At 41.1% G+C, this 16,006-nt stretch overlaps 3 non-coding genes across 3 annotated transcripts; all 3 read left to right on the top strand.

Annotated features, from left to right (window-relative positions):
- Positions 1 to 5,878: 5,878 nt before the first annotated feature.
- TRNAG-GCC (transfer RNA glycine (anticodon GCC)) lies at positions 5,879 to 5,949 on the top strand. The gene has a single exon. It is a non-coding gene; the product is annotated as a tRNA-Gly (tRNA).
- A 3,727-nt stretch (positions 5,950 to 9,676) lies between these two features.
- Positions 9,677 to 9,747, top strand: TRNAG-GCC (transfer RNA glycine (anticodon GCC)). The gene has a single exon. It is a non-coding gene; the product is annotated as a tRNA-Gly (tRNA).
- Positions 9,748 to 12,666: 2,919 nt separating this feature from the next.
- TRNAG-GCC (transfer RNA glycine (anticodon GCC)) lies at positions 12,667 to 12,737 on the top strand. Its single transcript has one exon. It is a non-coding gene; the product is annotated as a tRNA-Gly (tRNA).
- The last annotated feature ends 3,269 nt before the right edge of the window (positions 12,738 to 16,006 follow it).

The raw sequence follows: 16,006 nt of genomic DNA, 5'->3' as shown, positions 1-16,006 counted from the left end.
GGGTCAGTGCTGGCTCCTCTGGTATATGTGGTGTACCCCAGGGGTCAGTGCTGGGTCCTCTGGTATATGTGATGTACCCCAGGGGTCAGTGCTGGGTCCTCTGTTATATGTGGTGTACCCCAGGGGTCAGTGCCGGGTCCTCTGGTGTATGTGGTGTACCCCAGGGGTCAGTGCTGGGTCCTCTGGTATATGTGGTGTACCCCAGGGGTCAGTGCTGGGTCCTCTGGTATATGTGATGTACCCTAGGGGTCAGTGCTGGGTCCTCTGCTGTATGTGATGTACCCCAGGGGTCAGTGCCGGGTACTCTGGTATATGTGGTGTACCCCAGGGGTCAGTGCTGGGTCCTCTAGTATATGTGGTGTACCCCAGGGGTCAGTGCTGGGTCCTCTGGTATATGTGGTGTACCCCAGGGGTCAGTGCTGGGTCCTCTGGTATATGTGGTGTACCCCAGGGGTCAGTGCTGGGCCCTCTGGTATATGTGGTGTACCCCAGGGGTCAGTGCTGGGCCCTCTGGTATATGTGGTGTACCCCAGGGGTCAGTGCTGGGCCCTCTGGTATATGTGGTATACCCCAGGGGTCAGTGCTGGGTCCTCTGGTATATGTGGTGTACCCCAGGGGTCAGTGCTGGGTCCTTTGGTATATGTGATGTACCCCAGGGGTCAGTGCCGGGTCCTCTGGTATATGTGGTGTACCCCAGGGGTCAGTGCTGGGTTCTCTGGTATATGTGGTGTACCCCAGGGGTCAGTGCCGGGTCCTCTGGTATATGTGGTGTACCCCAGGGGTCAGTGCTGGGTCCTCTGGTATATGTGGTATACCCCAGGGGTCAGTGCTGGGTCCTCTGGTATATGTGGTGTACCCCAGGGGTCAGTGCTGGGTCCTTTGGTATATGTGATGTACCCCAGGGGTCAGTGCCGGGTCCTCTGGTATATGTGGTGTACCCCAGGGGTCAGTGCTGGGTTCTCTGGTATATGTGGTATACCCCAGGGGTCAGTGCTGGGTCCTCTGGTATATGTGGTGTACCCCAGGGGTCAGTGCTGGGTCCTTTGGTATATGTGATGTACCCCAGGGGTCAGTGCCGGGTCCTCTGGTATATGTGGTGTACCCCAGGGGTCAGTGCTGGGTCCTTATTATTTAAGGGTATGTTCACATGGTGGAAAAGGGAAGTGAATAGGAGCCATTTTTGAAGGCGGATTTTGAGGTGGATTTCACATCAAAATCTGCCTGCTAAAATCTCAGTGTGAACAGGCCCTAACTATGTTAAAAGGGATTTTATATGTTGATCACAGAGAAAGTTTTTGACGTCAGTTTGTCTGGATTCTGCTTTGTCATAATCAGAACTTGGGTTGAGCCGATCTTGAGATTTCAGGATCGTGTTTAAAATCTGATTTTCGATCATTTTCCATCCGATCCCGTTCACGATCATGAAATTTGCTCAATTGCCGATTGGCATCCAATCTTTCCCGATCCCAATCGCTCAACCCTAATTAGAACCAACTTTATAGAAATCTTGGATACTGTTTGATCCATTTGGTGTATCTTTAAGTCTAACACTTGTGCCCTGGGATGTCCCTCCACTATCTGAACCTCCATCCTACAGGGGTAAGTGTGTAGCAAAAAACTTGCAGGTATTTGGTACCCGTATTGGAATCTGATTCCTGCTTTGTGAATCCAAGATTGTTAAAAGTCCAAAATAAGTTTTCCATGAAATGACGGCAATCTGTATGAAATGTAGCAGAGGAAGGAGAATATTTCTGATCTTCTATGTAACAGGATCCCGGACTAGAATCCGAGCCCCGCTGACCCCACCCTCAGACTGGTACCAGACATTTCAGGGAGGGACAAGGAGACCACTACTGATATTTCTGTCAACGTGTCAAATCCAAGCGCCACGTCACCGGCTCACATTCCACATCTGCACCTCCAAGGAGACCCAGCTGCTGTATCCAAATCTATCATGTCTGTCTATGTGATACTGTGCTGAGAAGTTGTAACTAATTCTCTTGTTTCTGCAACAATTTGCTGAGCCGATATATCAAATATATCACATGTGACATTGTCTGCTTAGGCAATGTATCTGAGTAACTCCTATGTTATACATTCTGATGTGCTGATGTATCTGAGCCAATAATATGTCGTACTGTCTGCTGAGCAGTCGTTTGCAGGTTTGCCAGTGTAGGATGGTTTTTCACCCTTGGATGCAAATGATCAAATATTATCATAGCAAGAGAACCAGTTTTTCAGAAATATACCCATAAAAGTATACAAAGTTACAAGCATTCAGATGTATCTAAGCCTATCATGAGTGATACTGTATGCTAAGTTTGTGTAACTTAGCACTATAATACTATTCCTTTGCACAAGAATATACCTACAATAATACTGCTCCTATGTACTAGAATATAACTACTATAATACTGCTCCTATGTACAAGAATATAACTACTATAATACTACTCCTATGTACAATAATATAACTACTATAATACTGCTCCTATGTACAAGAATATAACTACTATAATACTGCTCCTATGTACAAGAATATAACTACTATAACACTGCTCCTATGTACAATAATATAACTACTATAATACTGCTCCTATGTACAAGAATATAACTACTATAATACTACTCCTATGTACAATAATATAACTACTATAATACTGCTCCTATGTACAAGAATATAACTACTATAATACTACTCCTATGTACAAGAATATAACTACTATAATACTACTCCTATGTACAAGAATATAACTACTATAATACTGCCCCTATGTACAAGAATATAACTACTATAATACTACTCCTATGTACAAGAATATAACTACTATAATACTACCCCCTATGTACAAGAATATAACTACTATAATACTACTCCTATGTACAAGAATATAACTACTATAATACTACTCCTATGTACAAGAATATAACTACTATAATACTACTCCTATGTACAAGTATATAACTACTATAATACTGCTCCTATGTACAAGAATATAACTACTATAACACTGCTCCTATGTACAATAATATAACTACTATAATACTGCTCCTATGTACAATAATATAACTACTATAATACTGCTCCAATGTACAAGAATATAACTACTATAATACTACTCCTATGTACAAGAATATAACTACTATAATACTGCCCCTATGTACAAGAATATAACTACTATAATACTACTCCTATGTACAAGAATATAACTACTATAATACTACTCCTATGTACAAGAATATAACTACTATAATACTGCCCCTATGTACAAGAATATAACTACTATAATACTACTCCTATGTACAAGAATATAACTACTATAATACTACTCCTATGTACAAGAATATAACTACTATAATACTATTCCTTTGCACAAGAATATAACTACTATAATACTACTCCTATGTACAAGAATATAACTACTATAATACTATTCCTTTGCACAAGAATATAACTACTATAATACTACTCCTATGTACAAGAATATAACTACTATAATACTGCCCCTATGTACAAGAATATAACTACTATAATACTACTCCTATGTACAAGAATATACCTACTATAATACTACTCCTATGCACAAGAATATACCTACTATAATACTACTCCTATGTACAAGAATATAACTACTATAATACTGCCCCTATGTACAAGAATATAACTACTATAATACTACTCCTATGTACAAGAATATAACTACTATAATACTACTCCTATGTACAAGAATATAACTACTATAATACTACTCCTATGTACAAGAATATAACTACTATAATACTATTCCTTTGCACAAGAATATAACTACTATAATACTACTCCTATGTACAAGAATATAACTACTATAATACTGCTCCTATGTACAAGAATATAACTACTATAATACTACTCCTATGTACAAGAATATAACTACTATAATACTGCTCCTATGTACAAGAATATAACTACTATAATACTGCCCCTATGTACAAGAATATAACTACTATAATACTACTCCTATGTACAAGAATATAACTACTATAATACTACCCCCTATGTACAAGAATATAACTACTATAATACTACTCCTATGTACAAGAATATAACTACTATAATACTACTCCTATGTACAAGAATATAACTACTATAATACTACCCCCTATGTACAAGAATATAACTACTATAATACTACTCCTATGTACAAGAATATAACTACTATAATACTGCCCCTATGTACAAGAATATAACTACTATAATACTACTCCTATGTACAAGAATATAACTACTATAATACTACTCCTATGTACAAGAATATAACTACTATAATACTACTCCTATGTACAAGAATATAACTACTATAATACTATTCCTTTGCACAAGAATATAACTACTATAATACTACTCCTATGTACAAGAATATAACTACTATAATACTGCTCCTATGTACAAGAATATAACTACTATAATACTACTCCTATGTACAAGAATATAACTACTATAATACTGCTCCTATGTACAAGAATATAACTACTATAATACTGCCCCTATGTACAAGAATATAACTACTATAATACTACTCCTATGTACAAGAATATAACTACTATAATACTACCCCCTATGTACAAGAATATAACTACTATAATACTACTCCTATGTACAAGAATATAACTACTATAATACTACTCCTATGTACAAGTATATAACTACTATAATACTGCCCCTATGTACAAGAATATAACTACTATAATACTACTCCTATGTACAAGAATATAACTACTATAATACTACCCCCTATGTACAAGAATATAACTACTATAATACTGCCCCTATGTACAAGAATATAACTACTATAATACTGCTCCTATGTACAAGAATATAACTACTATAATACTACTCCTTTGCACAAGAATATAACTACTATAATACTGCTCCTATGTAAAAGAATATAACTACTATAATACTACTCTTATATACAAGTATATAACTACTATAATACTGCCCCTATGTACAAGAATATAACTACTATAATACTGCTCCTATGTACAAGAATATAACTACTATAATACTACCTCCTATGTACAAGAATATAACTACTATAATACTACTTCTATGTACAAGAATATAACTACTATAATACTGCTCCTATGTACAAGAATATAACTACTATAATACTACTCCTATGTACAAGAATATAACTACTATAATACTACTCCTATGTACAAGAATATAACTACTATAATACTGCCCCTATGTACAAGAATATAACTACTATAATACTACTCCTATGTACAAGAATATAACTACTATAATACTACCCCCTATGTACAAGAATATAACTACTATAATACTACTCCTATGTACAAGAATATAACTACTATAATACTACTCCTATGTACAAGAATATAACTACTATAATACTACTCCTATGTACAAGTATATAACTACTATAATACTGCCCCTATGTACAAGAATATAACTACTATAATACTACTCCTATGTACAAGAATATAACTACTATAATACTACCCCCTATGTACAAGAATATAACTACTATAATACTGCCCCTATGTACAAGAATATAACTACTATAATACTGCTCCTATGTACAAGAATATAACTACTATAATACTACTCCTATGTACAAGAATATAACTACTATAATACTACTTCTATGTACAAGAATATAACTACTATAATACTGCCCCTATGTATAAGATAACAAGATATACACGGCTTTGAGGTAAGATACACTGTATTTGGTCTCTATAATACTGACTTATATTTACAGGAATAAAACTGCTGCAACAGTAATTTCTATGAACAGAAATATAACCACTATAGTTCTGTTTGCTCGCATTACTTTTTTAAGCATTTTTGAAATGTAAAGTATCTATGCAAAGCATTGGTGGTTCAGTGGTAGAATTCTCGCCTGCCACGCGGGAGGCCCGGGTTCGATTCCCGGCCAATGCAAGCTGTCTTTTCTTTTTCTCACCAACTTTTGAGAAGAAATTCAATTTTAATAACTTTCTTGGCATTTACTTATTATTTCTTTTGCTGTTTGCTAACATATACAACTTTGCACCCATCTGTATAAGAAAGTGTTTTGGGCTTACTGCTCTCTGTAGTCCTCATGCCACCTCTCCTATGTTGCCTTTGCTGGACTGAAACCTACTACGAGAGTAAATACCTCACAACTTTCAAAGGACAGAAACGGGGACAGAAAGTATGGCGCACCACAGTAAATTTAGCTCTGCTCACTTCTATGTTGACCCATTCTCCCCCATTTTTGAGGGGGCACCTCCATTCAGTATAATGCTCCTACATTCACCCTAACATTATTGCCCCCAGATTATAATGTTCCCCGCCAATTGCCCCACAGTATTAAGTCCCTCTTCTCGTGCCCCAGTTTAAACTGAGGGCAAATAGAGGAGGACATAAAACTGGGGCAGCTGGAGGGGGACATCAAACCGGGGGCAACTATAGGCAGACATTGTTAACGCTACCCCATGATTTAATGTCCTCTTCCAATTTTCCCAAGTTTAATGTTCACACCAATTTAATGACCCCTTCCATCTGCCACCAGTGTAAATGTCTCCCTTCATCTGCCAACAGCTTAATATTCCCCTTCATCTGTCACCAATTTAATGTTCCCCTACATCTGTCTCCAGTTAAATTGTCCCCTTCATCTTTCACCAATTTAATGCCCCTTTCATCTGCCACCAGCTAAATGCCCCCCTTCATCTTCCACCAATTTAATGTCCCCTTCATCTGCCACCAATTTAATAACCCCCTTCATCTGCCTCCAGTTTAATGTCCCCCTTTATCTCTCCCCAGTCTAATGTTCTCCCCACAGTTTAACATAATAACATCACTGATACTCACCTCTCCTCACTCCCCTGCTGTCTCTTCTCCTGGAGTGTTAAGGGAGCTATAAGCACGATTTGAGTGATGTCATCACATCGCGCCAACGGTTCCCGGGGCCATAACATAAGCAGGGGAATAGTGGTGAAGCAAGCACTGTCCGCATATGGCTCCTGCTTTACCTCTGTATTCAACTCATCTGCCTCCTCTCGAGGCAGATGAGCTGAATCTGGGACATATCCCTCCCCCCAACCGGGGCTATGGGACTGGACTCACAATCTGGGACTGTTCTACAGGATCCGGTATGGTTGGGAGGTAGGCCAAAGTCCTATAGTAAGACATGGAGTTTACATTGACATAGTAGTGAATATCTGTCACAGCCCAATGGACAGTCTTCTGACCTTCATCCCTGGGCTTCCAAAATTAACCTTTCTTTTTGCAGAAAAAAGTCAATATGACAGAATTTTTAGATCTCATTGTTGATCAAAATGGTCAAAATTAAGCATTTCGGCTGACAAAAGTCAACTGTGTATGGACAGTTTTATCATAACTTCCCCTCAGCATAACTTAGCATCTTTGGAGAGGCTTCACTGTACTATTATGTCATGTTGAGTATATAGTTAACGCTCAGCTCAGTAATAGTACGGCGCTGTAATGCCGTGTGCACAGAAGCTGTACCTGAAGCATTGCTCTTGGCTGTGTGAAAGGCTGTCGAAGTCGGAGTATCCCCCGGATGCTGTGCCCAATAGCGATTACCACATCCAAGGGGTCTGGGGAAAGATCGCACCTCCTTGTCACCAAATGAACTCCTCGTGAATATATTGTGGATTCCAATGGCTCGCCATGGCAGCCAAAAGGCTGGACCGTGGCCTCCTGACTGCCTAGGCAATGGTTCCTATAGGAAATAATGTGTAATGTTCTTCCATACTATGTTTCCCAGCTTCACGCTCTGACAGGAAAAAAAGTGAAAATGCTCAAAAATAAATAAACAAATAATACAAAAGTAAAAAAAACTCAGATTTTTATTTAAAAAAATATATAATGTAAACAAAAATAAATAAACAAACATGTTCAATGTCCCCATGTGCGTGTAAGCCCCGACTATCCAAATATAGAGTTATCTATCCCTTATGGGGAACGCGTACGTCAATGAATTTTGGAAGACAGCGAGGGAAAATACGAAATTCACCTAAGATTAACATGCAAAGACCATGCACCCTGAAGGGGTTAAACAAATGGGAACCCTTCCTGGTGGGTCAGATGCCCAGTTGTGCGGTGACATAATAAACAATATATTCTGTACTGTCATAAGATGTCTATACACAGGAGAGGAGAAGTGACCAAACTTGTTTGGGCTTGATTAGTTGACGGGACAATATTTCCCGACCTTTTTTGCCAAGTGGCCCCTGTGGGGCAAAGTGTTACCTTGGGGCACCCCTACTTAATTATTTTTTTAATTAATCTATCGATGGAGCAGATCGCAGTTTTTTTTTTATGTGCTTCCCTTTGGTACCATTCTGGAGTACAAATTTTTTTGTCTAAGTTTTTAGGAGGTGAAGTGAACGTGCTTGTTAAAGGGATCCTATCATTCAGATGGCATTTTTTTCTAAGTACCACGTAGGAATAGCCTTAAGAAAGGCTATTCTTCTCCTACCTTTCGTTGTCTTCTCCGTGCCACCGTTTACCTACAATCCCGGTTCTTCTCCTTATGTAAATGAGCTCTCTCGCAGTACTGGCGGCCCCAATGCTGCGAGAGAACTCTCTCCAGTGCCGCCTCCATCTTCGTCAGGAAAGGCCTCTTCATTCTCTTCTTCCGGCGGTGTCATCTTACTTCTAGGCCTCGGCCAGAGAAGACCGCGCATGCCCACAGGCCCCGAGAAAATGGCCGCTTACAATACTATGCATGCGGCTGTTTTCTCGTGGCCTATCGGCATGCACAGTCTGCTCTGCCCAAGGCCGGAGGCCTTAGAAGTTACAAGCCACCGCCGGAAGAAGAGGCTGACGATGACGCTGCTGAAGAAGAGTAGGCAGCGCTGCAGAGAGTTCTCTTGCACTATTGGGGACACCCCCAGTGCTGTCTGAGCGCTGGGGCCCGCCCCCAGTGCTGCAAGAGAACTAATTTACATACCGCCAAGTACCAGCATTGTAGGCGAACGGCGGCACGGAGAAGACAACGAAAGGTAGGAGAAGAATAGCCATTCTTAAGGCTATTCCGATGTGGTACTTAGAAAAAATATCGTCTGAATGATAGGATCCCTTTAAGCAATGTTTTTGTTTTAAAGTCAGGGTCGTAACATATGGATTTTTTTTTAGCCAGAGTGACCAATAAACAAAATTTTTATGGTATCAGTGTTTGGACACCATTACGTTGCTTCTTGGCCATTTCCGCTATGTGCTTGTTGCTGGTCCGCACCTGTACTGTTGCTATTGCTCGAATTAAGACAATTGCTTAGTGGCTTGAATGCTCCTTTAAAGAGGACAATGGAGGGTGGGGATGTGGCCGATCAGTGGGGGTCTGACCATTGGGACAGCCACAATCTCATGAACATGGAACCTGATTCTTCTCTAGATGAAAGGCATGATGGATGGTCTTGTCCATTGCACTCTATTCATCAATGGAGGACAACGGGACATACCTAAGTTCCCAGCTTATGGACTGTTGCTCTTCAGACTCATAACTGACATCCTGTGTACAATTCCTTTAAGTGTTTTATGAAAAATACTTCTTAAAGGGCAGTCGTTGTTCTCTACGTAGCTGTTTAAATTAATATTTCCCACAGAAGCCTTTTCGGCATTGCTTCACGTTGTTGCTGTTTTGATTTGATAACCACATCAAGCATTGGTGGTTCAGTGGTAGAATTCTCGCCTGCCACGCGGGAGGCCCGGGTTCGATTCCTGGCCAATGCAACTGAAACTTTTGACAAAATTACCAAGTCTGCTCTGATATACACTCACCGGCCACTTTATTAGGTACACCATGCTAGTAACGGGTTGGACGCCCTTTTGCCTTCAGAACTGCCTCAATTCTTCGTGGCATAGATACAACAAGGTGCTGGAAGCATTCCTCAGAGATTTTGGTCCATATTGACATGATGGCATCACACAGTTGCAGTCGCAGATTTGTCGGCTGCACATCCATGATGCGAATCTCCCGTTCCACCACATCCCAAAGATGCTCCTCTATTGGATTGAGATCTGGTGACTGTGGAGGCCATTGGAGTACAGTGAACTCATTGTCATGTTCAAGAAACCAGTCTGAGATGATTCCAGCTTTATGACATGGTGCATTATCCTGCTGAAAGTAGCCATCAGATGTTGGGTACATTGTGGTCATAAAGGGATGGACATGGTCAGCAACAATACTCAGGTAGGCTTTGGCGTTGCAACGATGCTCAATTGGTACCAAGGGGCCCAAAGAGTGCCAAGAAAATATTCCCCCACACCATGACACCACCACCACCAGCCTGAACCGTTGATACAAGGCAGGATGGATCCATGCTTTCATGTTGTTGACGCCAAATTCTGACCCTACCATCCGAATGTCGCAGCAGAAATCGAGACTCATCAGACCAGGCAACGTTTTTCCAATCTTCAATTGTCCAATTTCGATGAGCTTGTGCAAATTGTAGCCTCAGTTTCCTGTTCTTAGCTGAAAGGAGTGGCACCCGGTGTGGTCTTCTGCTGCTGTAGCCCATCTGTAGCCTCAAAGTTGGACGTACTGTGCGGCGTTCAGAGATGCTCTTCTGGCTACCTTGGTTGTAACGGGTGGCTATTTGAGTCACTGTTGCCTTTCTATCAGCTCGAACCAGTCTGGCCATTCTCCTCTGACCTCTGGCATCAACAACGCATTTCCGCCCACAGAACTGCCGCTCACTGGATGTTTTTTCTTTTTCGGACCATTCTCTGTAAACCCTAGAGATGGTTGTGCGTGAAAATCCCAGTAGATCAGCAGTTTCTGAAATACTCAGACCAGCCCTTCTGGCACCAACAACCATGCCACGTTCAAAGGCACTCAAATCACCTTTCTTCCCCATACTGATGCTCGGTTTGAACTGCAGGAGATTGTCTTGACCATGTCTACATGCCTAAATGCACTGAGTTGCCGCCATGTGATTGGCTGATTAGAAATTAAGTGTTAACGAGCAGTTGGACAGGTGTACCTAATAAAATGGCCGGTGAGTGTAGATGACCTCACTGCATCACGCCCCGTGTGCAAAGCATGCTCTGGAGTCCACAACAAGGGAGGTTTTCCAGATGTTTTGTGATACTGATGACTTGTACACAGGTTAAGACATCAGCCCGCGATCTGTTGGGGTCCGATTGTTCTAGTGGCCTCTGGGTGCTGATAGCTGGTAGTGGACAGGATGCAACCCGCTTTTAATTTTGCCCAGGGCCACATTTTGTCTATATCCAGCCCATTGTTGTCAGGTTATAGATCTTCTTGGCTTGGGATAGATTTATGACATCGAATATACCAGATGGAAAAATTCCTTGGGGCAATTTATCTTTTTGCTTGACCACCAACTCACTGAACTCATGCATTTCGATATTCGTTTGCAAATGAGTCGATGAGACAAGATGGAAGACATCCAACAGTATATAGGCTGGAGAAGCCTCTGAGTTATCCAGGTAGAACACAATGATTGGTCTCATAATAGACCTCTGTAGGAGATGGGGACAGCAAAGTGTCCTTAAAAGTGTTAATGGAGACACCAAATGGACTTCATGTTGGACTTTGTCAAGTGAGTCTTTCCCATGGACACACTTCATATCACACTAAGGAGGTGACACTGTCTCTATAATTTGAGATTCCTTGTGATATTCACACAACACTGCGGGAAATTCTCAATTCTCCAACTCCCAGACAAAGGAAGTCCTCATGGTGGAGGACATGTGCTTGCTGAGCATTGGGCACACCCTACCTGATATGACAACACATTTGATGACTATTCTTAGGTGTTAGTTGTGTGTACCTTGAAAAGTTCAACTTTGGTACAGTAATCTGATGATATTGACTCTGGAGGATCCTTCTCTCCATGAGGCCAGACCACCAGATCTCTGTAGTCGTAGTCACATTACCTGTAGAGGTTTAGGCAAATTATGTCATCACTGGATGTTCAGTTGCACTGGCCAAATTGCGCAAAAATGTTGAGCAGCAGAACTGGAGTGGAGAGGGGTAGGTAATGTTAGGCCATATTAGAGAACGAATACTCAATTATCTTAGAAAAACAAACTAAAAGAAGCTCTTTGGACTCAACTTTGTATACACAGAATTGTGAATCAGTTCTTCTATGACCATTGGTCTACGTGACAAAGGCCCATCAGTCCCCAAACTCTACTCTGGTGATCCAAGCTTGGGTCCCCATAGAACCCTAGATCTACAAAAGGTCTAAGACTTGTGGCCATATTTTGTATGTCGGATCTTTGTAATTTACCAAACTAGATGGAAGTTTCTAGTGATATACCGAAGAGATAAATGTGTCACCTCATCTCCTGGTCTTCTTCCTGGGACACCAAACCTCCTGTTGTTCGTAGAGGAGCATGTCAACTTTACGACTCCATTGTCACGTGGACACACTTCTCAGATACAGGTCTCCCTCTTAATGCTCTTCACAGGAATGTGGATACATAGAAGCATTTCAGATATTCACCAGTGAGGGAATAACTCGCATAGTTTACCATAACCTGCTGCTAAGTGTGGGGCCATATCTGTCCATCATGAGGTTGACTGTAGGGTCTACCTTCAATCATATTGATTTAGACAACACCAACCCATCAGGTTCCTTTATTTTAACTTCTTAAAGGGATCCAGAACTGACATGCTAAGCATTGGTGGTTCAGTGGTAGAATTCTCGCCTGCCACGCGGGAGGCCCGGGTTCGATTCCCGGCCAATGCAAGTGCAAATTTTAAATTTTTTTTTATGGTTTTACAATTTTGATTGCTCAACTAATGTATCAATACACCTCGTCATCCAATATCCAAAGCCGTAACGTATTGTTAGGATAGGCAATCAATAATTGGTGGGGGGCCAACTCTTAGCACCCTCACCGATCAGCTGCTTATAGTGGCCCTGGACCTTAGAACTGCCCTTCACATGAATGAGATGAAGCTGGAGTATCTTGCCCTATCACTGCTAAGTAGAAAGACTGATGTAAAGAATTAAGAGGGCCGTTCAAACAATGTGGCTTTGGACCCCCACCAATCCAATGATGATAACATATCCTAAATATAGGCCATTAATATTGTGATCTCTGACAAAAGTCATGACAACATGTCTAGACAGAGGTCATCCAGACATAGTCAGTTACCATTGAATCCACGGCATTCATTTTATCTCTGTTTGTTATCAGAATTTATCTCGATGGCTTCAGAAATGTAATGGTTTTTGGAATTTTTGTGTTTGAGATTATTTACTGGTCCATGAATACGCTTTTGCAAAATATGGACTCTAACCTGGAGCTTGTCTTCTATAGATAGGCCAGCCATCAAAATGCGAAAATGGCCAGGGTGAGGAACAAGTTGTGCTGAGCCAGGGAAACCTTGGCCTTACTGATTTAGTACTATGGGTATGAAAAGGACGACATATTGTCCCAGCAGGACAACGACCAGAAGTAAACTTCGATATTTGTGAAGTAATGGTTCAATAACAATGAAGTAGAGGGGCCGGATTGGCCCCCACAGTCCCCAGACCTCAACTCAATCCAACACTTCTGAGTAGAGTTGAAGAAAAAGTTGTATTTGTACCCAAGTAAGTTGTCCAGTATACACCAAAATCGGGAACATGCAGAAGAAAACTGGGGTCAGATTTTGGTCAAGACATGCTTGAATCTAATTGACAGCCCAGAAGGATTCAGGCCGTGAAAGCCAAAGGCGGATTTACAAAATAATAAAAATGTAGTTTTTAGGAGCAAAACAGTAACAATGCAGTCACATGACAAGAATCTGCGGAACTAATCGTATGCTAAAAAGTTGTAAGTCACACTTATGTATGAGATAGCCAAGAGGATTGTCTATAAAATGATGGGAGCCTCACATTCCAATCTGTAATGGATGGTGAGATATGGAGCCGGAAAGTCACAAGAGCAAAACATTGTTACCCTTTTGCTCGTCGGTGTAAAATCAGTATTGGAATAACTTAAAACAATGTAAAGTTTATAAAATCTCAAATACCAAAACCCCAAAAATGGAACAGTCTGGAACTGACCAACTTCAACATGATCGACATGTTAAGGGCATGCTGGGAGATGTAACTCTACGGCCAATGTGGTGCTACAAGTTGGTCACCAATGCTTGAAATTAAAGACAACGTTGGGTTAATGAATCTGATAAACTCAAAAGTTTATGTCATGAATTGTTGGCTTTAGATCTTCCTAGTTTAGAGTAGACGTAGCCCAGACGGAAAAATGGATGTCTTTGCTTTAGCCACAAACTCAAGACGCATTTTGGATATTGTTTTGAACAACTGTAAAGAAGTCAATAAATATATAAGATATCCAATTGGGTGACCTCTTACAAACCTCAGGAGGACATGGGGACATCAAAGTCTCATTAGAAGTGTTACCAAAGACACCAAATAGGAAAAGGATCCTTGGACTACAGCGAGTGAGTCTTTCCCATGGACACACTTCACATCACAATAAGGAGGTGACACTGTCTCCATAATTTGAGGTTCCATGTGAAATTCACACAACACTGTGGGAAAGTCTCAACTCTCCAATTCTCGGACACAGGGAGTCCTCATGGGAGATGACGTGTTCTTGTTGAGTGTTGTACATGGGGATAGGTCAACACATTTCATGACTATTCTTAGGTGTTAGTTGTATATACCTTACAAAGTGAACTTTGGTACTGTAACCTGACACTAGGTTCACACTAGTATTTGGATTTCCCCAGGTGGACCTGAAGGTTGGAAAACATGTCTGCTTCAAACCGATTTCTGATGATTTCCAACTTGCAGGAGATTTCTCCCGTCAATTTTAAGAGGAATCTACAGTGGAGACTGCAACGCAGATGTCAACCTATCCTGAGATATTAACTCTGAAGGATATTTCTATTCTTCATCAGGACTCCCACAAGGGAGTTTGGCCAGATGACCAGGTCTCAGCCCTCCAAGTATCACTGATTGACTGCAGGATAGGAAGTCAGATAACTAGAAGGTCAGAAACTGGGTACCTCCAGTGTCAAGTTTTGGACCTCCACTGACTTGATATTGGTAGACTATTCTAAGGATAGGTTATCCATATCAACTCTTGATCTACAGTTGATTCCCATTCTGGATAGATAATAGTCTTTTCATAATATGGCTGCATTTTTATGTCTGACACGTGCCCATGAGTACCAAGGACAACGTTCTACTGAACCAAGTTTGGGTCACCATAGTACTCTATACCTAGGACCCCAATGATTCTGAGACTTATGGGCGTATTATAGATGTAAAAAGGTGGCCATATTTCAGAAGTCTGAACTCTGCAAGTCACCAAACTAGATGTACGATTGTACCCACATACTAAAGTGTGAAATGCGTCACCTCATCTCTGGTGACTCCAAACCTCCTGCTGTACATACAGAAGCAACATCAGCTTTACGACTCCATTGTCACCTGGACACACTTCTCCGACGCACTTCTTCCTCGCAGGATTGCAGACACATAGAATATTTTGATATGTTCACTAGTGAGTGAAAGACTCTTATATTTCATCAGACGCGGTCCGCTTCTGGTAAAGATATCAGATCTAATCCCACAGAACCCTGTTAGCGTAGGGATACAAGGCAACCTTTGTTATACAACACCATCATCATTAGGTTGCATTGTGACATCACAATAAATTAGGAATGTAATTGTGAAGAAGCCAAATTTGCAGGATTTTTTTTTTGGCATGGATACAAACTGCAAGGCTCTATCATACAAATGATATTATTTTGCAATGCATTAGGGATCAGACCCCCTAGGGCTGTGATGCCGAACCTATGGAACACATGCCAGAGAGGGCACACAGAGCCCTCTTTGTTGGCAAGCATGCTGTCGCCTGGATCGCTCACTAATGGGGAATACAGTACAGGATTAGAGCTGTGGAGCATATAATACTGTGTGGGTGCTACTGAGGAGCATATAATACTGTGTGGGGGCTACTGAGGAGCATATAATACTGTGTGTGGGCTACTGAG

The sequence above is a fragment of the Leptodactylus fuscus genome, chromosome 5, assembly GCF_031893055.1.
Source record: "Leptodactylus fuscus isolate aLepFus1 chromosome 5, aLepFus1.hap2, whole genome shotgun sequence".
NCBI lineage: Eukaryota > Metazoa > Chordata > Amphibia > Anura > Leptodactylidae > Leptodactylus > Leptodactylus fuscus.
Note: the sequence above shows the minus strand (reverse complement) of the source record. Positions and strands in the feature narration are given on the sequence as shown.